The 24,396-nt window shown below is 40.9% G+C and overlaps 2 long non-coding RNA genes across 2 annotated transcripts in view; one reads left to right on the top strand and one right to left on the bottom strand.

Annotated features, from left to right (window-relative positions):
• LOC309712692 overlaps positions 1-24,396 on the bottom strand; it is a 45,395-nt gene that overhangs the window by 5,826 nt on the left and 15,173 nt on the right. The window lies entirely within an intron of this gene.
• On the top strand, positions 11,967-23,939 carry LOC309712697. Its single transcript, XR_014278365.1, has 3 exons — positions 11,967-12,618; positions 23,100-23,164; positions 23,922-23,939. It is a non-coding gene; the product is annotated as an uncharacterized lncRNA (long non-coding RNA).

Here is a 24,396-nt window from a genome sequence, read left to right as displayed (position 1 = left end):
CACTGTAGCCTACTTGTCTGCTCAGGACTACTGAGTCATGTGACGGCACAGCAGTAGTACAGAACAAGGGAGGAGGAGGAGCAAAGTGTCCATGCGAGATTTGAGAGGAGTGGTGTTTGCACAGACATGTCTACACTAGGAATGTATTGAACATTGAGGACTGAAACTAAAGTATGCTGGCATGTGTCTGATACCAATACCAATGCTAGTTTCAGTACTATCAATATTTAGATTGATCCACCTCCTCCTAGTAGCACGGAAAGGATAGGTCATGGTTCTAAACTGGAAAGAATGGATTGTCAACTGTGTTATCAACTTTTCTGTACGGTGCTATTCCATCTTTGGACAATCCAAGGACATTTTGGACATTACATTTCTTGAGCCTAGCTGCATTTGCGAAGTGTTCGTGAGTTTAGTGTGCTTTGATGGCTAGAATATGAACAATTGAATTAGAAAGAAGATATAAACCCAGCATATGGGTTTATGTATATTCTAGTCTAAATCATAAATCATAAATTCTAGTCTAATCATAAACTGTGGAAATTTTAAATGTATGGTAGTCCATTGTTTCCATGTCGCACTCACAGTCTGTATAAAATATTGTTAAGGGCCAGAATTCCTACCAGATGGCTGCTGACTATAAACTGAAATATTACAATAATAGACTACAGTGAGAACAGATTTTAGTTTCGTGTTCAACTCTTTAATGTGAGGGTTAATTCAGGGAAAAAACGTGACAGAGCGAGACTGAGCCAGCTACTTTCAGCTGCTTTCCTATTCACAAAGGGTCACCACAGCTGGTGATTTTTACAGTGGATGCCCCTCCCCACACAATCCCAAACTGTGATGTGTTTCATGCAACTGAGACTGCACATGAAAAATTCACTTATCAATAAAAACATAAAATGCAAAGGAAGAAATAAAACACAATAGAAGAAGAGAAAAAAATACTATAACTTGAGCTAAACACAACACAAAAAGATAAAAAACACAAAATAAGCTGACTAAACATTATGGTATAGTAAAAAATGGAGCGGAATAGAATAGCCCTTTATTGTGATTATGCAAAATTCAACCTCTAGAGGTTGAATAAAACACAACAACAACAAAAAAAAAACATTAGCTGAATAAAATATCATCTCAGAAAACTCTAGGGAAGTGTTTTTATGGAGAGAATAATGTGACGGAACGACTGTGGAAGAAACCAAAACATGCACAGGATCTCACGGACACACTTAAAAACAGTGTATGATTCCTTGGTGGTGTGAGGGAGGAAAAAGATGCAAAGTAATCTGTGTTTTAGTCACATGATTCATATAATGCTGTTGACTATTTCCGCAGATGTTCATGTTTTTCTTTTGGATTTTTTTCTATTTCAGTTGTTTTTAATTGAACATCGTGAACATTGTGTTTTGCGCAGTTTCGCAGAAATCTTATATTTGCCGGTTTTTCCATAAGTTGCAGTGCATTTTGACCTCTCAGGGCCACCATAGAAAAGATTTCAAAGTTAGTAATGAATCCCAGTGTTTCATAATCGAGAGCATCCTGTACAGATATAAAAGTTTTCTTCTGGCCTCGAGGTCCAAGTTAACAAAGACAGCTTTTGGCACAAACGCTGTACTTTGAGAAACCTGGCACTGAAGAATTTAATATACGCTACAAGTATATTCCACCTCAGCATGTGCAAGGCTGTTAACAGTGATGGATTAGTCATCACGACTGAACAGACAAGAAAGGACTGCAAGTCAGACACTGGAAAAGAAAGTGTGTTCAGCTGCCACAGGTTGACATGTAATACCTGGGCAGGGAACAGCAAACACTCCACAGAAATTAAGACACAACAAGGTTGTATACTTTAAAGTCGCACATTTAAGGTATCATCAACACCTCTGCAGCCCAACAACATGTGACAGCACCAGGGAAGTGCTCATGCCAAAATATTAGAGGTGTGAAACCCAATAAGTCAAGGACTCTCTGCTGTTTACATGCGGTTGCTGTTTTCATTGGAACTGCGGGGATTTGCAGTCTGCAAATACTCGTGCTTTCCCACTGGATAGGCACTGTTGTCTGCCTCTAATCTGGTGGGAAGTCACAATGGGTCAATATTTGCCAGCATGGTAGGCAGCGATCAATATGGACTGTTGTTTTCACATAGATGATAAGAAGACTGGTTAAATCTGAGAGCTGTCTCTGATGGCCTGTTTGCTGTGCCCCCGGTGTGTAAAGACATTTGAACCTGTGTGTTGCACCGCTGTGGTTAAAGTGTAAAACTAACACAAACATTAACTTCATGTAGATCACAGTTCTTTAAATACCAAATAAGAAAGTGCTATTTCCGACAATGTAGACTAAAAAAAAATCAAACCTACTTTCCTTTGAAGCACCAGGTGACCGGAATAATCTGAATTTATCAGTATGACTATTCACTCATTGTTTCCTGTGTGAGGGCATAAACCAGTAATGGGACTACGTTTTGTGCCTCCTAACTAGTGCTGCGTCAGATCAGGAAACACTTTTGTTTTTTCTGTTCTCATACTCATCAAGTCATCATCATGTATGTGTGGTAGATTTGTCATTAATTTGAAGGACTTGTGGGTTGTACTGTGGGTTTACATTATCCATACCTTACAGGTTTTTTAATGATTACAGTGGTCCCTCACCTTTCACGGCCTTGCTGTTTCGTGGATTTTTTTGTGCAATTTTGCATGCCTTTTTTTTTTAACAGCACATTGTAATTTGCGTCCTGATTGGCTGTAGACCACTGTCAATCAATCTCGTGCCGTGTCTACTGTACAGTACAGAATGCGTTTGGCTTGTCAAATTTACATAAATCTTCGATCGCTAGCAGTGTGACTCTGAAGTGCTGTACTGTGTGTTTATAAGTTTTCTCCCCAACAAACACAACAATGTCGATGAAACATCGTCACCTGCAGGTGCCTTTGGTTTCTTTCTATAATACTGGTCTTATTTCTACGATGGTTTGAACTTTGGGAGCGTTTAAACAAGAGAGAAAAGTGTGATAATGTTCATGCCTGTCTGAGAAAAGTGTATAAAGTGTGTAGTGAGGGGTTTTACAGCCTTAAAACATCTATAATAATTGTAAAAAATAAAGTTGGCTACTTCGCGGATTTCACTTATCGCGGGTTATTTTTAGAATGTAACTCTCGCGATAAACAAGGGACCACTGCACACGTTAACATGTTAGCATGTTTCTTGACTTCAACCTTAGCAAGGGCAAGGTTTGAACAAGGTTTGCTTTATTGTGAAGAACTTTGTGATTTTTATCTGTGAAAAGTGCTAAATAAATACATTTTACACACTAATTTACAAAGCAATATCAACAGTTGTAGTTAAATGTTAAATGTCATAAAGTGCTGTTTTCATTGTAATGTCATGAATATTTCCTGGTTTGTGCGAGAGTGTGTTACTGGGCCACTTGCTCGGCCACATTTGAGTCTAATCAGATATTTTGGCTCACTCATGCTTTATGTAGCGCTTTCTTGCCCTATTCAGATGCAGATGCCCACATGCACCAGGTGACAGCAACCCGGACTACAGCACAAATGCAAAGACGCACAAATTTCTTGTGAAATTCATCTAATCGTGTGAAGCTTGGGAGGAAACTGAACACCACACAGTGCTACATCCTGAGAGACACCCTGTTTTGAGGCAACAGCACAGCCACTGGGACACCGTTCCACCCTTCACTGATGTCACCTGCCATATGGCCAGCGCATTTAGCCTTCAAGAGAAAACAGAAGGAACTGCATCTCTAGTCACTGTAACCAGGAGACAGAAACACTTACAATCTTCCTTCTGTTCATCCTCGGCATGCACCCATAGGCGTCCGCAGAGGCTACACAAGCAGAGCCTCATATTCCCCATTCATAGTCAGCTCAACTACAGCTTTGTACACACTCATACAGACGCACACCTCATTTAAAAGGTCACACCACAAAACACAGTGCTGTGTTGAGCCTTCATCCAAAAAATGGAAAGTTTTAATCTTTTCAGTCTATTTTTTTTGCTCAACAACGAAGAATAAACTGAGAAATAGGAAGAAAAAACAGCCATAAAAAGCAGGCCATTTGTCATAATTTCCCGCTGCCGGTAGCTGTGGACAGAATGAGAAAGTGGTGGCGGTAGCTGGAAACGTGATGGCGCATCTTAAACAGGGGGAGGGTTCCACCCGTGAGGGTAGGAGAGGTGTGGCACCAACGCAGCACGAAAAAAAGTGCAGGGACCTGGGACTAGAGGGACTGGAGGTGGCCCCTGATATGGAGCACAATGTGGATTTGGAGGTGATAAATGGAGCTGGAGGCAGGATATCTGGGTAGTGTTGACAGTGTGTATGTGTGTGTGTGTGTATGTGGGTCTGGTCAGTGTAGAAGGACTTGTAATGCTGTTGGTCTGGCTGGACTCGTGACTGCAGGACATAAGCCATTCGTTACACAGAGACAGTTACACAGCAGGCTAAATGAGGCTTATCCAAGAGTCTGGCTGGAGGTGTGTGTGTGTGTGTGAGGGTGTGTGTAGGTGTGCCTTCGACTTTTTACTGTGTTTTTTAGTGCAAATGTAAAATGTTAGTGTATGCATGTATAACGTCTGCGCGTGTGTGTGCTCTGTCTCCACTGTGCCATGTCACCACACTCATAAAAGTCATCACAACGAACACTAACCTCAAAACCCGCACGACCCGAAGAAAGCGGCTCTTGATGTGAGCGGAATCAGAACTGAGCTCATTACTTTTTCCACAATGAGAAAGTTGTTTGTGTGACACTCCTAATTCTAATACTTGTGCATGGCCTGCTTTTATTTGGAAATTTCCCTGGCTGTCCTCGGGCTCCTCTCAACACGCTGTTCCCGCTCACTTTTTCTGAGCCTCATTTTCCAAAAGAGGCAACACGTTTGACATGACTGACAATAAACAGAGGTTAACCAGATAAATGGAATCAGGAATATCCAAACACGGAGAAATGACTTTGTAGATCTCAGCGATTAGGCGAAAGACCTTTAAAATGAAGCTGGGTGCCAGGGGTGAAAAAAAAGTAGAAGAAAGGAATGAAAAAGGAAAAAAGACTCGTGATCATATGATGAAGAAGTTTTGTCCAAGACAATGAGCTCTGTGTTTTTTTGCTTTGCGACCACTTTGTTGTGCAAAAGGCCAACAGCAATGCTCGCAGTTCTTCAGTGCAAGTAAATCTATGGCAAGAAGTTCATTTTCATAGTAGACCAGTCAGCTAGCCAGACTTGAACTTTGACCCTATAAATTTAAAATACCATCACTTTATTTAATCCTGTCGTACATTTATGCGAAATTTGTGATCACTAAATAACACTTTCCTGGGTATTGACCTCACATGTGTTGTAAAGTAATGGTAACCATGACCTTTGACCACAATACACATTTGTACTAGACATAATTAAATAAACTCGCAGAAGTACACTTTTTAACTCCTTATTAATGCAAACATCTAATCATCCAATCACATGGCAGCAACTCGCTGCATTTAAGAATGCAGACATGGTCAAATCAATTTGCTGAAATTCAAATCGAGCACTAGAAAGGTGATTTACGTGACTTTGAACGTGGCATGGTTGTTGGTCCAAAAACTGTGGATATACTGGGATTTTTTTCCCACACTGTCATCTATACGGTTTACAGAGAACGGTCTGAAGTATCCAGGGAGCAGCAGTGCTCTTGGTGAAAATGTCTTGTTGATGGAGAAAAGCCAGACTGCTTTGAGCTGATATGAAGATAACAATAACTTAAATAATCATTTGTCAGAACCAAGGGATGGAGTTAAAGCAACTCTGAACACACAACAGGAAACTGCAGCAGAAGAGCACACCAGATGTCCCTCGTAGGTCAGCTAAGAAAGATTTGCACAACCTCACTGTATTAGACAACAAGATGCGTCTCGATGTCTGCTGCAACATTCAGATGGGAGGGTCAGAATTTGGCATAAATAACATGAAAGCATGGATTCATCCTGACTCCCGTCAACAATGTATGTTAATAATGGTGATGAAAATGTGTGGGGAATATTTTCTTGTCACCCTTTAGGTTCCAACTACGTATTTAAGCACCACAGTCTGCTTGAGTATTGTTGCTGTCCATCCCTTTATGACCACAGTGTACCCATATTCTGATGTCTGCTTCCACGAGGCTAATGCAGCATGTCACAAAGTTTAAATCATCTCAAACTGGCTTGTTCAACATGATGTGATCCCAAAAAGCTGATTCAGTTCATCTGGATGTAGCGTTTACAGTGGGAGAAACGTTTTGTGACTTGTCCAAGTGACTTCTTTAGCCTCTAAAGACTGATTGCTGCAAACATCGGGTTTTAGACATCTGCGACTTTTACCATTTCTCTTCACTCAGTAGTCAGTTTTGTAAAATTCGTATTTGTCTGGTGATAATTCAGCATGCAGGATCATTTGCAGAAACGCTCAGCTTCACACTCGGGCAGTTACAGTCACACTTGAGTGATGGTAGTTCAACCACAGTCTAGCAGTAATGGCCAGTGAGCACAGAAATATGGCTCCCTCATTGGCAGGAGGTGATTAAGTTACATTTTTCTTACTCACTTGTGCTATACAAACACTCACAGCAAGACTCCAGAATTAACGCCCGATTCCCCCAATCACAAGGCCTCGTCGGAAGCGTAGACAACGATCATTTCTTGTCATTTCATAGCTTCTTTCAAAATGTCTATATTTTCTATAGTTGAAGGGTAAAAACTCAGGTGAGGGCTTACGGCCAGTTTGAGAGATCAGTAGTTATGTATTGTATACTTACAAGTTACACACAGATTAACTAGGATTTCACTTCCAGTGTCCTAAAATATCTGTCTTGACGATCCTGGCGACTTATATTAACCTTCTCCTCTCTGACCTGTGTTAACTCATTTGTTATCACCTCAGTAACTCATTTTCAATCCCTAAAGAACCTTTATTTATTGCTCTCTGTCTGGCTCTCCACCCACAGTTTCTCCAGCTGTCTTGCTGTTTCTTCTGCCTTACATCCCTCTGTCCCTCCCCCTTCTGCTTCCCCCATAATGATGTTAATAAAGTGAGCAGAATGGATTATCCAGATTCCCATGGCAGCTGGCCTGAGCACTGCTTTGTCTCCCACTCCCGTCTGTTAACTGGTGGGAATCATTCACTTAGCGTTATCGCTACACACCAACACTATCGGGGCTCACACACACCGTGCAAATACAGATTCTGATTAGCGATGTGTTTGCTCAGCTAAGCCACGATCATAAGGTAATGCCAAGAAGTGGGAAACAGATGAGGTTGCAGACAAGTTTGAAACCTACCAAGAACGGTGAAGATCAAACACAAAAGAGAGTGAGTGAAAGACAACAGCTAAATGATTTCCAAATGTTTCCTCTATAAAGGCTAAAGAGACACCAGTTCACAGAAACAGTCTTATATTCCCAGGGCTGGTCGTGCTGTAACTGTTCTAGCAAACCTCTCTCCAATCTAATATAACCTAACGAGGCAGATTGCTCTAGCAAACACTGCCGGACAGTGTACGGAGAGCAGCGAACATGCTGTAGTTTCATTAAGCTGAACTTTTTCAGAGCATTAGGGATGTGGGCAAAGAAACAGTGGGTTGGCTTGATGTTGAATTTGTGTCCAATTTTAATCATTTAAGCCTCTCCACACTGCAGACTTGTGTCTTTCTCGCCTTATCTTGTTTGTTGTTTCCAAAATTGAAGCTGTTCTTGTGAAATGAGGATGAGAAAAATTTGAAAAAAAGAAAAAAAATGAAAAAAGGACTGGGGATTAGAATTAGAGAGGCATCTGTGATTTACAGTTTCTGACCACGATGTGTCGTTCCCTTCTGTCATGCCCTGTATGGAAAAATGAATCTAGATCCACAATTGAAACTACTAACAAAGAACAGGCCAGCTGTGTGCCTTACAGAAAGAGCTTTGGCACATCTGGAGGCTATCAAGAGGAACAGGTAGGGAGAGTTTCCAAGACACAGTAACCAAGGCAGAGATGCCTCTATTGTGCTCAGATGAGTGGAAGTGCATTTAATCAGATAGCTTTTAAGTAGATTTTTCACATATTTACACTTAACATTTGTATTTTCATTTTATGAAAATCATCTATCTATCCAGCTATCTATCTATCTGTCTTCAAATTCAATTTTTATTTATATAGCACCGATTCAGAACAGCAGTCACCTCAAGGCACTTTATATTTAACCTCCTAAGACCCAAACTCTTCCACAGCATGCATTTTTAATTTCTCTTTGATATTTGGGTATATTGGGACCCGATGAATGTAAAAACAAAGAATTACCAGATTTTTTTTTTTTTTACCTGATTTTTGTTTCTAAGAAGCAGAAGCAGAAGCAGTATATGCTCTTTTGCACAATATTATTACTAGATATATTATATATTATTATTATTTTTTGCACTAACTTGTCTTGTAGCACCTTGGTTCCTGGAGGAACGTTGTTTCGCCTCACTGTGTATTTTTAAACTGTATATGGTTGAAGTGACAATAAAGTTGAACTTGAACTTGAACTTGAACTTGAGTATAATGTCCTCGTAAGTGGATATCAGGCCCCTGCAGAGCAAAATTGAGTATTTTGGTCTAAATAACCCAAAATGTGATGTCCACATATGTGGACGCCAGATCCTAGGAGGTTAAGGTGAATGCCCCAACAATCAGAAAATCTCTTATGAGCAATCACTTGGCGACAGTTGGAAGGAAAAACTCCCTTTTAACAAGAAGAACTAGGCTCAGAGAGGGGCAGGCATCTGCTGCAACCAGTTGGGGGTGAGGGGAGGAAAACAGGACAAAAGACAAATTGTAGAAGACAGAGAGAGATTAATAATAACTAATCATTAAATGCAGAGTGGTGTATAAATGCACAGGGAGTGGAAAAAGAAGAAACACCCAGTGCATCATGGGAAGCCCCCCAACAGCTTAGGTCTAATCTAACACTAATCTACTTAAGCGATGGTTCAGGGTCACTTGATCCAGCCATAACTATATACTTTATCATACTTGGTTCCACAGAAGAGGGACCTGAAAGCTGAAGGCTCTGCCTCCCATTCTACTATTAAATACTCTAGGAACCAGAAGTAGACCAGCATTCTGTGAGCGAAGTGCTCTACTGTGCTGACACGATACTATAAGGCCTGAATATTCAAGACCTTGTATATGAGGAAAATGATTTGACATTTGATTCTGGATTTAAGAGGGAGCCTATGAAGAGAAGCCAACATGGGATAAATCTGCTCTCTCTTTCTAGTCCCTGTCAATACTCTGGCTGCAGCATTTTGGATCAACTGAAGGCTCTTCTGGGAGTTTTTAGGACATCCTGATAATAACGAATTACAGTAGTCTAGAAGTAATAAATGCATGAACTAGTTTTTCAGCATCACTCTGAGACAGGATGTTTCTAATTTTAAAGATATTCTACAAATGCTGGAAAGCAGCATACTTGGTTAATATCTGCATTGGAGGACAAATCCTGGTCAAGATTACTCAGTGTTACTCTGGACGTCATTACCTTGGCTTCCAGTAAGTATCTGGTCAGACACCATATTTCTAAGATTTAAAAACTATGTTGTTAATGTTCACACATTTGCATGCACCAAAAGCAGATTACAATTTTAAGTGATGCATGCTTACATAAAAGCAGCATTTTTACCCAGCTTTCTTTGTTTTAAGCAGCGATGAGTTCTGACGACTGATTTCTCTTATAGACCAACAGCTAAAGAGAGGAAAATAAGCTTTTTCTGAAACACTCCTCAGGAGGATTAAGTTTAGCAAGCATACCTGAGTTGTGTCATGAGAGGAGCTTGAATAATGAACAAGTGGAAAAACACACACACACACACACACAGGGTGAAACAGAGAGCATAAACAAGATGGGAAGGAAATGGATGTTTGTGAAAGTAAAAGCGGCAACTGGGAGGAAAGATCTGCGGGAGAGAACAGTAGGAAACAGAGGTGAGATTGTGGTGAGGGGGCCAGAGGGAGGGAGGCAGGAAAAGAGGCTCAAGCCAAGTGGTGAAATGGGATGGAGACAGTACCTAAGAATGACTAAGCACTTTGCAATTCTTTAATACAGTTATCCATTTTAGCAAGAAGGCGTGACGCGCCAGCTCCAAAGATTCGTTACGGCCTCAATCGAGTCATCCACCGTTCTATATACTGGCGTTTGACGCAGGATCAAAATGGAAAAGCGCTTGATTGAGTTTAGAAAGGAGTCATTCTTAAAGAACTGGGAATACTTCGGTCTTTATGTTAGCAGCGGTACGACACTTGGATCTGAGAGCGCTTTTCACTTTACGCTTGGAGACCAATTTGGATTACACAGCCACAGAGGAGACCAATCAAATTTTAAGCAAAATGGAGAACACATCCCTCACCTCTTCTGCCTCTATTTCCCCTCTTTCTGTTCACTCATTCACTTCTCCTATCATCTTTCAGCCACCATCCATATGTCCATGCATCATTTTCCATTACTCAGCTCCTCTATCCACATATCTAAATCTTTTATCTTTGTCTCCATCGCCCCCTTCTCACTCGGCAAAGCGCTACCGGGCTCTGGCAAACGTAATTCGGGCCCCTTAGTTTCTGTCAGCCTTCTTGGACACAGTGCAAAATGTTCTTTTTTCCACATTATGAGCCCCCCCACCCAACTTTCTCATCATCACTGTTCTTCATCGTACCCCTTCCTTCCTTCTCTGAATATCTTTGCTCCCCCTTTGCTCTAATTAATTCTGCTGTGAATTAATTACCAGGGGGAATCTTCCCAAAACAGAAGCGAGAGAGAGAGAGGGGTGAGAGTGGGGAGTAATAGGGAGGGGATCTGCATTAATCACCTCTCTATTCCTCAGCATAAAAAAAAGAAAGAGAGAAAAGCTTGAAACAAAAGAGGCCACGAAATGAAAGAACAACATAACAAAGACACGATAAACAAAATTGTTTACTTCGCCCTCACCTCCACAGCTGAAACCTCATGGGGATGTGATTAGGAAAACAGGGCTCCCCCCCACCACCACCACCACTTTTTCCTTTCTTTCTTTCTTTTTTTCTGGTTTCCTGCCCCTCCTCGCTCCGCTCATTTCTCTTTGATGAAGTTGTGGGAGTTCAGAGGGATGCGGCGCGGCTGGGATATCGCCTGAGCACAAAGCACCATGGGAAGAGCAAACTTTGGCTCATCCGATGAGCGGGCCGCTTGGTGTGTTTGCACGTGCTGCGACGGCTTCCCCCCGACCCGTGCGTGCTTATACTCGGGGGTGCTGTCATACCCGGCCCATTAAAAACTTCAAAAGTGAGAAATGGGAAATTAAAACCGTTCACTGATATGTTAGCTCACGCCAGATCGCTCCTCTCCTCTCCGCATGCTAATCAAGATGTTTGTAGCAAAAAAAAAAAGAAAAAACCACAGAGGCTTGTCAAACTTCAGGAGGTCCAACAAACCCATGACTCAATCCAGCTTGTGCGTGTGTTGCTGAGGCAACCCAGACTCCAAGAAAGGGTGACAACAAGGGGATAGGATGTCAAGGAGCAATGTGTTTGGACAAAAACACTTGGAATAAAAAAATCACTGTTTTTCTTTTTGGGGAGGTTGGGGACACAGGGTTTTTCCTTTATGTGTGTGTGTGTGTAAGGTGGGTGGAGGGGATTCTAGTCACACTGACAATGAAGATGCCACCAGGGGCTTAAAGCAAGGATAAGGTCTGTGCATGAAGTATATTTGGGTGGGGGATGGAAAAATAGGGAAAACATCAAGTCGGGGGGGCCGTCACCATGGAAATGTTGAGCTTCACACACTTCATCTTCTGCAATCTGGTTACATTTTGTGCAAGTGTTTGTACAAATAAACAGATTTTTTTTCACTGTAAAGGAAAACACAAATAAACTACACGGATCAGCCATAACATTGAAGCCATACGCCATTGTATAAGATTGACCCTCTGTTCACCACTTGACCGACACTTGATATTTTTTAAACGTGCTATACAAATAAAGCTGACTTGACTTGACTGGACCACTGAGAGATGACGTCACTAGTCTTGTCTGGACCTAAACTCCGCTGCAGGTCCATATATCAAACGATCACTATGGCATTACTGAGAGTTGAAAAACTGTCTAAAGTCTTTCATCTTTAATAAAATGATCAGCGTTCTGCTCTACCAGGTGTAACAATTGAGTTTAACATCCAGGCATCCATGAAAATGGAATTTATGACATTTAACGGATTTAGAAGTTAGCAGGGAGTTAGCTCGCTAGCTTCTATCTAAATACAATATAGCATGTCCTGACTGCGGGGTTTTGGAAACAAATTAAAACGTACAGCTCTGTTATCACTTCCAACATAAATGAAGACAGAAAACTAAACAGCAGTGACGTTTGTAGGGTTACTGAAGTTTGGCTAGCTGGTATATAATGATGTGCTACGTGACCGCTAGCGAAACAGCTATGTTAGCATAATATAAACAAGCTAACTTTTTTTTCCACTCGATAAAAGTTAACGTGAGTGTTCTCGGTGGTCAGGAACAAATGTAATCGCTGTAAAAGGACCAAACTTCAGCCAGGAGAACAACTGAGATAATCCATCCACAATACGAGGTTAGTCATTCATATACTGCTGCATGGGCTGGGCTGTAGTTACATCCTAAGGTTTTAAAAACTGAGCTTAAATAAATGATTAGCGGTAATAAAAGCCGAGGGACGTCAACAGTGATCACTGACTGTTTTAGGAGCTTTTTGAGATCAAATAGAAGAAAATACATAACATTAAACATGTTAACAACACAAAAGCCATATTAAACGCAGACTATTTTAGGCCCGGAAGTAGGATTCGTCGTGTCATCACTGAACAACCGGATTGCGATGGCTAGATGCCTGGGTCAGAGCATCTCCAAACCTGAAGCTTTTGTGGGGTGGTTCTCAGTCTGCAGTGGTCAGTATCTATCAGAAATGGCCCATGTTGACTTCTGTACACCTCTGAAAGCACCAACAATTAGCATGTGAGCATCAGAATACAGAGCAATGGAAGAAGGTGGCCTGGTCTGATGATTCATGTTTATTTTTTAATCACGTGGGTGGCTGGGTACGTGAATGTCACTGTCCTAGCACCATGATGCACTATGGAAAGAAAGCAAATAAGCAGAGGCTGGGTGATGGTTTGGGCAATGTTCTGCTGGGAAGCCTCAGGACTCGCATCTAAGCATTGTTGCAGTTCTGCCTCCTCCAGGATTATCAACCCGCTTTGCTCTGCTATGTCATCAGTATATATTAATGAGGTTAGGAGAGAGGTACAACACGGAGGATCTGCAGATACATAGTGGAGCCTCTGTCACGGTTTAGTGCTGCATTTCAGCCAATGCCGCTGGAAAACTTGTAAACAGTTGATGGAATCATGAATGAACAATTGGACTGTCATATTTTGATCCACCATGCAGTACTTCATTTTTCAGCATGACAATAAACCCAAACGCTCTGCCAGTGCATTGCAAATATACCTGGATAGACACAATGATGCACTATCAGTCATGGATTAGCCTCCTCATTGCCCAGACCTTAACATTATTAAATCAGCATCAACAGCAAATTGAACAAAAGGCAGCAAACAACCAAAGAACAGCCTTAGAAAGTATTTCAGAATTGTGAAAGCTCTGTTTTGGCTTTATATATTGTATTTCAATTTATGTGGGCACATGTTTCATTGAATAGCTGCACCTATTTCCCATTATTATAGTGAAATATTTAAAAAATGAATTGAATTTATCTTTATTTTCATTATAAATACATGACCCATGATGAGAGGTGCCTTCCGTATGGTGACCCTCATTCACACAATACACCATTGCACGTAATACATAACACTATTGCATGAGAACACCACCACATATTTGGCATTATTGCACATAATAACAACTATCACATATGGTGCCAGGTCGAGTTTAATGCACTGATAGCTACAGCCGGTTTGTCCTTGTTTTAATGCCCCTGTATCTGTTGCCAGATAGCAGCAGTTGGAACAAATTGTGACCAGGGTGTGAGTAGTGTTTTAAAATGTTCTTGGCTTTCCAACGGCAGCGGGAGCTGTGGAGTTCTTTGAGAGTGGGTAGAGACCGGCCGATGGTTTCCTGGGCAGTCTTTATGATTCACTGAAGTGTTTTCCTCTGCGCTGCTGTGCAGCTGGAGAACCACACACAGAGTCAGTAGCACAAGATGCTCTCAATAGAGCAGCGGCAGAAGGACACCAGCAGTTTTTGAGAAATGTTACTTTTCCTGAGGATTCTCAGGAAATAAAGTCTCTGCGGGGCCTTCTTTGCCAGCTCTGCCGTGTTCACATCCCAGGCCAAGTTCTCCATGAAGTGGACTCCCAGGAAACGGAAGTCTGGCACCCTCTCCACACGATCCTCACTGATGTATAGTGGTTGAATGTCCAGTTTTCTTCTCCTGAAATCCACGATGAGGTCCTCGGTCTTGTGTGTTCAGGATCAGGTTGTTGTCTGTGCACCACGCTGTCAATTGCTCCACTTCGTTCCTGCAGGCAGACTCATCACCCCGAGAGAGAAGCCCCACCAGAGTTGTGTCATCTGCAAATTTGATGATGGTATTGCTGTGATGGGTGGAGGCATTGTCATGTGTTTACAGTTTGAAGAGCAGGGGGCTCACCACACAGCCCTGAGGGTCCACCCTGACATTTTGTGTACAATCTGTCAGGAATTCCTTAATACAGCACAAGCTGGTAAAAGGAAGTGCTTGGGCTACTAGTTTGCATACCAGTCTGTAAGGAAGGATGGTATTAAGATGGTGTCAATATAAAGGAGACGTGAGTAGTTCTCTCGGTGCACCAAGAGAACTACTCACGTACTCGTACTCACATAGCATCCTCAATCAAAAAAATCACAGTACAGTGTCAGTGAATAAGTCCAGGTCCGGATGTTCAAAAATGTCCCAGTTAGTCCCTTCAAAACAATCCTGCAGAGAGGCATCATCAGGCCAGGTTGTGATGGTTCTTATGGTGGTAAGAGCACATTTCCTGAGAGGGGCATATACGAGAAATCATAACCTGAGCTAGCCCAGTTTGATGTTAGAGTAGACCTCATCCAAGGTATTGAATCCTGGTAGCACACTTTACATGTTGATGTAAATAAGAGATGGTTCAAGACGTTTGTAAAGTCTGTCTGTGGGATCATTCATTATCTCAGAGCTTCCCAAAGTGTGGGGCCCACACCCTAGGGGGGGCACAGAGCCATTGCAGGAGGGGCGCGAAAAGGGAAAAAAAACAAAAACGCTTGGACACTGCTAGCATGAGGCGCCCACACAAACGCAAAGCAGGAGATGAAGCATTGCTGAATATGTTTCCAAACCAACTTCATTCTAAGCCAAAGACTAGAAAATATGGTGAAGCATATCTTCCCTTTGGGAGCCACTGCATTATCTTAACCAATTATCCAGTTCAGGCTGACTCTTAGCTGACATAGGGGAAGAGACACGGTACCCACTGGACAGGTCAACAGTCTATTGTATAGTAAATGTTGAATGATCAGTTAATCTAACACACAGTGGTGTGCTGGTTAGCACTTACATCACAGCAAGAAGGTCTTTTGTTTGAAACCACCATCTGGCCTTTCTGTGTGAAGTTTGCATGTTCTCCCCGTGTCTGTGTGGGTTTTCTGTGGATACTCAGGCTTTCTCTCACAGTCCAAAATGTGAGAGAAAGTGAGATTAGATTAACTAATAATTCTGAATTGCCCTTGTTGTGAATGTGAGTGGTTGTCTGTGCCCTGTGACAGACTGGCGACCTGTCCATGATGCACCCTGCCTCTCACCGTATATCAGCTGAGCTAGGCTCCAGCCCCCGCATGACTGAATTGAATAAGCAAGAAGAAAATGGATGGATGGAACATGCATGTCTTTGGACTGTGAATGTTCTCCCTGGATGTGTGGGTTCTTTCGAGGTTGTCCAGCTTCCTCCCAAACTCCACATAAAAAGGCCATAGCCAGCTTGCAGATCCTATTCAGAGAGGCCTTTTGCTGAATAGCTAAGTGCTAACCAATCCAGATCAATAATCAATCTAAAAACAGCCCATACTGCTGTATGAACACTCATACACATACTCACACACACATAGTAACTTGCCAACCCCACCCACCTAAATGACACACACAAATTCATGTTTCTATGCTGAGCCAAGCCAAAATTATCAACACAATAGCTGTTCCCCTGCACCGAATGTGGGATTTGAAGGAAATCCCAAACTGTGGTAGACCACAAAGGAAGTTTAGTGACCCATTGCTAGAAGGAATAAAATTCTAAGCCTACTGAGAAATCCTGAAACATGTCACCTGAAAAGGGACTACTTTCCACCATTTCAAAGGCACATGTACTCACAGGTTACTGCTTTACTATCAGATGGACTTCCATCCCATTACCTTTCCAAATATTAGGCTGAACATGAGAATCCAGACAGTGGTTTCCCCTCTGTGCCTTTTGCTATGATCAGCTTTCCAAGCTTGAGTAACTGCTGGCTATCACATGTCAGCATCCGTCTTCCAGTACCCATAAAGTTCTGTGATTTGGGGGTTTATTTCCTGTTGTTGGTTCTGATTACAATTGTAATGAACCTCACCGCAGTTTGCTTGGCAGTAAAATGAAACCCACAACTGCAGTCATCACTTGATGCGATTATTTTGCATAGGAGCCAATTCAAACGGCATCAGTCTCACCTGGCCAAATGAAACTCGTTAATACAATAAAAGCTCCAGCTAAGCTGTACAAGACTGCAAACACACAAATGCACCCTTAAAAACACAAGGCTCTGCCACATGGCACCTTCTCACAACCAGACACCTTACTCCCACTAAACTAAACACGATTAACTCACTGAGGCAGAGACAAAATAAGTGGCCAATTATGGTGATGTAACAGAAGCAAAACCTTGTTATGATTCATATTTGTGAAGTGATACTGGGTTCAAAAGGGTTTTGGATGAGAATGAATGTCTTCTGTGGGGGGAAAAAAAGCCAAAATATTGCCAGTATTTTACAGTAAATGACACTGCATGAGAATAAAAAATGCAGACATGTTATATAACTTCTGGTAAAGTTTGTACTTTAACTTCAGCCTGTTTCAAAGAGGTAATCATGTTTTGCCATGCTGGGTTGAATGAGAGGGATAAGTGACATTGGTGCATACCACCAAATTATACATAATGTTTTTTTTTCCCTCTGTAAATGTTGAGATCTTACCATGACCTGTTCTGAGAGTGTTAAAGCTGCAGCAAGCAGAAATCCAGGAAAGCAAAAATTTGGAAAAAGCTTTCTGTTTTTAGTCTGTGCCACCAAATCAATCTCAAAGTCAACCAGTGGGAACATGTGTCTTCACGTGTGGTTTGTACCACACGTGAAGACCAAAACAGAAACTGTGGTATTTTGTAAATATAATAATAAACGCGAATTCACTGTGTAATTGTGTAACTTAATTAGCAGCATCCTCCTGAAATGTGCCAACAACACTGAGAGTAACATCCTCCTCTCTGCCCCTTAATGCTCTCTGGTTGCTATGGTAACACGTAAATATTTCTTTCAAAATAAGACACACAACTGCAACATCGGAGAAGACCCAGGCAAACCGAGTTAATGACAAAAACCCTGAAAATCATAAATTTCACACCCGAGGCGCAACTCTCACGGCCCGGTACCAAATAACTCACGGACCGATAGCCCGGGGGCTGGGGACCACTGCTCTAACCCATTAAATACCAAGTCTGAGTAAGAGACTCCAAGGTTTCTTATTATTATTTTTTGTCTAGTAACAAAACTCATTAGATATTGTTTTATTTATCATGGACATTTATCTATTGTCTTAGCTAATTATAGGCCAATCTCCAACCTTCCTTTCATATCAAACATCCTTGAAAGAGTAGTTGTCAAACAGCTAACAGATCATCTGCAGAGGAATGGTTTATTTGAAGAGTTTCAGTCAGGTTTCAGAGCTCATCACAGCACAGAAACTGCTTTAGTGAAGGTTACAAATGATCTTCTTATGGCCTCTGACAGTGGACTCATCTCTGTGCTTGTCCTGCTAGACCTTAGTGCAGCATTCGATACTGTCGACCATAATATCCTATTAGAGCGATTAGAACATGCTGTAGGTATTACAGGTACTGCACTGCAGTGGTTTGTATCATATCTATCTAATAGACTCCATTTTGTGCATGTAAATGGAGAGTCCTCTTCACACACTGAGGTTAATTATGGAGTTCCACAGGGTTCAGTGCTAGGACCAATTCTGTTTACATTATACATGCTTCCCTTAGGCAGCATCATTAGAAGACATAGCATACATTTTCACTGCTATGCAGATGACACCCAGCTCTATCTGTCCATGAAGCCAGATAACACACACCAATTAGTTAAACTGCAGGAATGTCTTAAAGACATAAAGACTTGGATGGCCGCTAACTTTCTGCTTCTTCATTCAGATAAAACTGAGGTTATTGTACTCGGCCCTGAAAAGCCTAGAAATATGGTATCTAACCAGATTCTTACTCTGGATGGCATTACTTTGGCCTCCAGTAACACTGTGAGGAACCTTGGAGTCATTTTTAACCAGGACATGTCCTTCAACGCACATATTAAACAAATATGTAAGACTGCGTTCTTCCATTTGCGCAACATTTCTAAAATTAGAAATATCCTGTCTCAGAGTGACGCTGAAAAACTAGTTCATGCATTCATTACTTCTAGGCTGGACTACTGTAATTCATTATTATCAGGATGTCCAAAAAACTCCCTGAAAAGCCTTCAGCTAATCCAAAATGCTGCAGCAAGAGTCCTGACAGGGACTAGAAAGAGAGAGCATATTTCTCCTGTTCTGGCTTCCCTTCATTGGCTTCCTGTTAAATCCAGAATTGAATTCAAAATTCTGCTCCTCACATACAAGGTCTTAAATAATCAGGCCCCATCTTATCTTAATGACCTTGTAGTACCATATCACCCTATTATAGCACTTCGCTCTCGCTCTGCAGGCTTACTTGTTGTTCCTAGAGTATTTAAAAGTAGAATGGGAGGGAGAGCCTTCAGTTTTCAGGCCCCTCTTCTGTGGAACCAGCTTCCAGTTTGGATTCGGGAGACAGACACTATCTCTACTTTTAAGATTAGGCTTCAAACTTTCCTTTTTGTTAAAGCATATAGTTAGGGCTGGACCAGGTGACCCTGAATCCTCCCTTAGTTATGCTGCAATAGACGTAGGCTGCCGGGGGATTCCCATGATGCATTGAGTTTTTCCTTTCCAGTCACCTTTCTCACTCACTATGTATTAATAGACCTCTCTGCATTGAATCATATCTGTTATTAACCTCTGTCTCTCTTCCACAGCATGTCTTTTATCCTGTCTTCCTTCTCTCACCCCAACCGGTCGCAGCAGATGGCCGCCCCTCCCTGAGCCTGGTTCTGCCGGAGGTTTCTTCCTGTTAAAAGGGAGTTTTTCCTTCCCACTGTTGCCAAAGTGCTTGCTCATAGGGGGTCATATGATTGTTGGGTTTTTCTCTGTATCTATGAAGCGCCTTGAGGCGACTTATGTTGTGATTTGGTGCTATATAAATAAAATTGAATTGAATTGAATTTATTGGCCTTACACTCTAAAGTAATCCTGTCAATCATGGCTATGTTGTTCATTAAAAATAGGTACAGTCCCAATCAAAGTTTAACACCATTTGAACAACAAGGTTCCAAGTAGAGCTTCAACATGCAACAAGAAGAAATGGGAGGGACACAAAACATTTTTTGGAGCGTGCAATTTTCACAAAGAAAATAACTCCCCCCGGGGCAATCGCCAGCTTCTCTGGGTTCGTTTGCATTAACGCATTATTAATTTATTATTATGTAAAGTTTCATGGAGCAACGCAAATTAATGTGAAAAAGAGGAGAGACTATAAGGAAATATTATAAGTATGTATAAACACAAACATCCACTCTGTGTATTGGGTTGATGCTTCTCTGACTTTCTAGCTAACTTACAGTTAGTTGCTATGTGGCTGACAAAGTAACTTTGTCTATTAAAAACACTGCTTGTCGTTGTGAACATGTTTTTAGAGTGAGCATATAAATATTTGACAGAAAAAGAATCAATTACGCCCTCCAAAGGGTTAATCTGCAAATATAACCAGTTTGTACAAGACCACTGATTTTTCACACTGCCACATTCTGTCATTTCGGACATACTTCATCACGCTCAGTGACGCTTCTTTCTGGTTTGGTGACGAGCCTGTGTCTCAACTTAGTCTGGGCTTCTGTCCTCCACATACAGGCCTATATACACCGTTTGGAAGTGGAGATGATCGATGAGCTAGTGCGTCATTCCCTTGAGCGTGCTCCATTAGAACCGTCACCATGTGCCTTGTGCCAAACCCAGCAACATCCAAGACAATGTGATGCATCAGTCATCAAACCATTTTTCCCCCCTTGGACTAGAGGATCTGAGCCTATGGTGGGTGGTACATTTTCCTCTGATATAATCCCATCTTCAGCTTCTATCCCACCCCAGGCCTGATAGAAACCAAAGCTCTGTGCATTTCATCCCAAAACCAGAACTGTCTAATTTAGCCCACTTTATCACCCAAGCAGTCAGAGCACTGTTCCCACACAGAGCATGTCCACATCCAGATTTACGCCAACACATCATCGAAGCCTATCTTAGTGTGGCTCACCTCCTAAGCCAGAAGAGACACAGAAGTTTCTGCTTCATGTCCTGGGAACCTCTACTGTCTCAGTCCAGAGCTGGCACCAGAAGCACATGGGGAGGGGTAACGGAGGAACTGGGGTTTGTTGGGGCAAGAGCTGCAGGATGAGAGGCATCCAATCAAACGCAAACCAGATGGAGGGATGGATGAATGAATGAATGAGTAGGGAGGAGAACCTGAGTCATCCTCTTTCTTAGTCTTCCTCCAGTTGTATTTGTTTCAGTGGACGCTCCAATGTGTAGGTTTATCTGCCTGCATTTTTTTTATCTGGTATTATCAAATGGATAATTTCAACTAATCTTGATTGGTCAAAGAAACAATTCAGTCTTGCAGATGGCTGTGCAAGAGAAAAATCGCTTGAGTTGTTTTTTTCTCCATCAGTGGTTTATCTCTATACATCTTCAGTACACCTTTGTACGATCCTCCCAGGATCATATGCACTCAACTTTTTGTACAAAAAAAGCCAGGGGACCTCCTTAAATCTATCTATGCCTCACACTCATATAATACCTGTAATTTCTAAAACACTGGGAAATGTTTAAAAAAGACTGTCTTTCAGTATCTGAATACATATTAAAACCTAATCTAAAAAGTGTTTATGGCGATCTCAAATGAAGGAAGGTTGAAAAATGCTGTGTGATATAGTGGAAGCAAAATGATACAGTTTCTCCTAGAAGATGTTCACAGCATAAATGGTTTCGGTCTGGCATCTGCATGTAGAAAAGAATAGCAGTTGTATTAACGGGTTTAAAATGAAAAGGCAAGAAGGAGACGTGAAAATCTTTAAGATGTTCCTACTTCTGCATTGTTGGTCTTAAAAATTAAGACTAATGTAACATTATTGTAATTTTGTTGGAGTCACATTGTTTCATATAAAGGTTTGGGGGATTAAGGTTATCCTATTTATTATATCAAACTCTTAATTTGGATTGCATGTATCTATTTAATATGTAAATTGTATGTCCTTTGAATCCTCTTTATGGTTAAATGTACTATTATACATTTTCTTTTCTGAAAATACAGTGAATTCATGTGGACACAAAAGGCTCAGAACAACATAAGCAGGTGAAATTTACTTTCAATTTGTAACTCTTACGTCCTTCCAAAGATTGGCTCGACTACCCCTTTTTCGTCAGTGGTTGAAATACATTTACAAGCTCTAGGGATGTATGTTTAACCTGAGTACTGCAATTTTATGTTATGCACCCAGAAAAAACTAATTGAAAATATGTTGAAATGAGTTTCAGCATTTCAGAGTGTTTCTGCAAACTATTCATCAAACATAAATGTAAACATAAACATGTTTCATTACATAATTTCAGTGACAAAGTTTTTCTGGATAATGTCTGCAAGCTAAACACTCCTTCAGCTGTTTACGAAGCTTGAAATTGTTTGCCGCAGCTGCTTGATGTGTTCTTGCTGTTGGATATACAGCTGAGACACAATCTTTGTGCGTAACAGTTTTCATGGCTATCCTGCTAATGAAGGAACAGATGCTGTTTAATGTCAACTTTTATTGCGCGTTTTCCATTATTATTGTAAACATAGAAAAATGAAATGTGTAGCTTAATGTTAGCCTGTAGGCTGGTAGGCTAATCTGAGTTTTATGATGGCGTTCCATCAATAAGATAAGTGCGAGAAAAAAAAAAGTACATATGTAAATCACATATGTATGCCTAGAAATCTTTTTAAAGATAGACAGAGCCACTGTGACATCACACATTGATGCTTTTGTTTTTAAACGCATGGTGTTTAAAACTTCAATCATCAGCTAGTGTTGCATAGTATGGTTAGCTAGGTGCATATACTGGATGGCTGCATTGCACAGATGCAGATATCTATTTTTTAAATACTAATCTATACCTTATAGCCCAACATATATAGGAATTACAAGAATAGTATCGATATGTAGTGATTTAAATATTGGCTATTCCAATATATATTTTTAGACACACAATAGATGACAAGATTTCTTTAGCATTTGCTTTATGTAGCTATTTATTTCTTGGTTTACACTCTGTAAATAAATAAATGCTGCTCCCATCAGCTGTGTGAGTGCCCCCTGGTGGACAAACTATGCAGCGTCAACACTCATAGTGCTTTATGCTTAACCAGGAGTAGCGTGAAGGCAAATAGACCTGCTTAAGTGGGAGCAGTGCGAAGGTAGATAGACCTGCTTTCACGTGTTTATTGTCAATGGAGTCAGTGTACAAACTTTGTGGTACAACCAGTCTGAGCGCTACTCTTGCTTGTGCTGCTTTTGGCCAGTCAGCTAGCCAAAAGCTGAAAACAATAAAAGCAACTACAGCTGCCATCCTTACTTTTCATTCTATGTATTTTTATCTCTAGTCAGCATTTGCATGCATCATCGGCATCCGTTGGGTTTTAGGGGGACTGCAAAGGAGTACATTGCGGTGAGTAAAAGCCCTCATTTTTCGTCCAAATGAAAACACATATGTGGACGAACACATTTGCTTGACCATAAATTACACTTAACATGGTTGTTTTTCAGGGTGAAAGAAGACGTGGGCAAAATGTGGGGTTTCTCTTCTAACTTTTTCAATTTTCATTAAATAACAGTCAGTATAAATACTGATACTGATATTGGTAAATAGCTAATACTAGCAAGTAATACTGTTACTTTAATAAATGAGTAATGTTTTAATTTACATTGAAATAAGTGAAGAATTTTTCTCATATAAAAAGTGAAAATGACACAGATGGACGTTATAATTACTTCTAACTGGGGATCGGATGAATATTGGTTTTTGGAACTTTCATACTGATTTAATGTTTTAGGCTTAAATCTTAACAACTTGGGTGACATTTGCACTGTTAACATTTGACTGAAACTCGAGTTTTCAAGTCTGTATCCATTTCTTTTGTCCTTTTGTTTACTTTTTAAGCATTTTCATATGTTCTTATGCAATCAGATTCACAGTTACAGCAACTTTTCCATTTTCTAATTCATTCATTAATATGTTATTTTTTATGTGGACTTTGCCATACTTGTTCTGCTCTCTTAAGATTACAGGGACTAGATCAGAACTAAACTATTAGAACTATCAGAAACTAAAACAGCACTCGAGTTAAAGATGGGCATATCTCATAATTTCCAAAACCAGTCAATGAAACATTATTTTTCTGAGACAAATGTCATCATTTTGGCAGGTTTATATGGATGACGAGAAGAAACAACAACTGAAAAAGAGGCAGGTAACTGACAAAACTGAAAATCAATAAGACCTAAATGATATACCATGACTTGAAATGTGTTGGAAACTAAAACAGATGTGATGTCTTTTATTATTCTTAGTTGTTTGTTGAAAATTGTTGCCAGTTCACATTGGTTGATTATCAGCTGTGGTTATGAAAAGTGTTTCAGAGATACGAGGAGCAATTTTGGCATGAAGGCCTGCGATGTGTCTGTCACATTTTCCTTTCTCCTCAGTCTCTTCTTCTTTTTTTCTGACACCCAGTTTTTGTTCATTTTCCAGCCAGAGAAGAGGAAAGCAAACACGGCAGGTACCGCACCATGTCAGTCCACCTCCTCCACCTTCTCCACCCTACTAAATCTATCAGCACTCATGAGAGGAGACGCTAAGGTCTTCGTGAGTGTCCACATATACATACATATAGTGGAATT

This window comes from Aulonocara stuartgranti (genome assembly GCF_965226115.1).
Source record: "Aulonocara stuartgranti genome assembly, chromosome: 8".
Taxonomy (NCBI): domain Eukaryota; kingdom Metazoa; phylum Chordata; class Actinopteri; order Cichliformes; family Cichlidae; genus Aulonocara; species Aulonocara stuartgranti.
The sequence above is the reverse complement of the archived record's forward strand: the minus strand, read 5'-3'. Positions and strand labels throughout refer to the sequence as shown.